The sequence below is a fragment of the Octopus bimaculoides genome, chromosome 6 (genome assembly GCF_001194135.2).
Source record: "Octopus bimaculoides isolate UCB-OBI-ISO-001 chromosome 6, ASM119413v2, whole genome shotgun sequence".
NCBI classification, from domain to species: Eukaryota; Metazoa; Mollusca; class Cephalopoda; order Octopoda; family Octopodidae; genus Octopus; species Octopus bimaculoides.
This window is the reverse complement of record NC_068986.1, coordinates 34,945,172-34,946,481: the sequence shown is the minus strand read 5'-3', so window position 1 is coordinate 34,946,481 and position 1,310 is coordinate 34,945,172.

Here is a 1,310-nt window from a genome sequence, read left to right as displayed (position 1 = left end):
CAAGTGCATGTGAACACGCGCATATATATATATATGTATATATATATATAAATTTGACATTTATTAGATATTAGGGAGACAAAAAGATATAATAATGCAAGCATGATTTTAATACAATATTTGGATGGAAATTGTAATCAAGAAAGAAAAAGCAAAAATCCAAGAACTTGACCCAAGTTAAGTTTTTCTTTCCCTTTCTGATTTTTAATTTAATTAAATTTTTTTTTTCTTCTTCCCTGAGAGGGAACAATAAAGACCAAAAGAAAAGTGATTTCGCTTTGATTCAACATTGAAAACAAGACAGAAAAGAAATTTGGTATTAAACAACAGAACAATTCGAAATAACTACAAGACAAAAGAGGACTTGGTACAACTAAAAGAAAAAAAAGAATATTATTACTATTATTAATATTATTAGATTTTTCAAAAAATAAATTTTAGAATTTTCAATCCATATTGAAGCAGTCTCATCAAATCAAGTTCTCCAATGCTAAAAACCAATTCTATTGATTATATAATAACTTGTAACTAATAATTACATCTGATATTATTCAATTTAAATTTGAGAAGAGAGAAAGATGTAAACCTTCTAACTACTTGTTCATTACCAGTGAGGTTCCAGTCTACTTGCTGCTTCTACAGTTTCACGGTGATGTAAGGCATAAAGAGATCAGTTGCTTATCCAAAGACAACGATAATAGGATTCGAAATGACACTTCTATTCGACTTGTTCCACTGTCCACTCCGGAACAGACTAAGCAAAAACTAAAATATCTATAACTGGATCTAGTTAATAATTAGATAATGAAAATTACCAGTGGGTTTTGAAACAAACTCCATGAAAAATATCAAATAAGGAGGCATGTGGACAAAAAAGAAATAACTGGTTGTCTTTGATAGGGGTCATAGAAGCAGCTATTTTACCCTTATTCTAACCAAATTTAAATCAAAATACCTCAAATGGCAGAAAGATGGCTAAATATAACTCTCCTAAACATTTTACCCATTATCACTACCTACTCCTACTTTTGACTTTTTAAAACAAACTTGTCTATAGGATATTTTGCTTTTAAAGTTTTTTAACAATAACAATAACCATGACGATAAGGACATGTTAAATATTTGCAAAGGAAGTAAAAAGAGAGTGTATGTCATTTATTTCATTCCAAAGAAGAATGCTTTTAACTCAGACTCCAAACTGGAGATGACATTGCTGAGAACTTTTCCGTTATAATACAGTAGGATCTATTATTACAGCAATAATAAATGGTTTCAAAGTGTGGCACAAAGCCAGCAATTTCGGGGAGTGG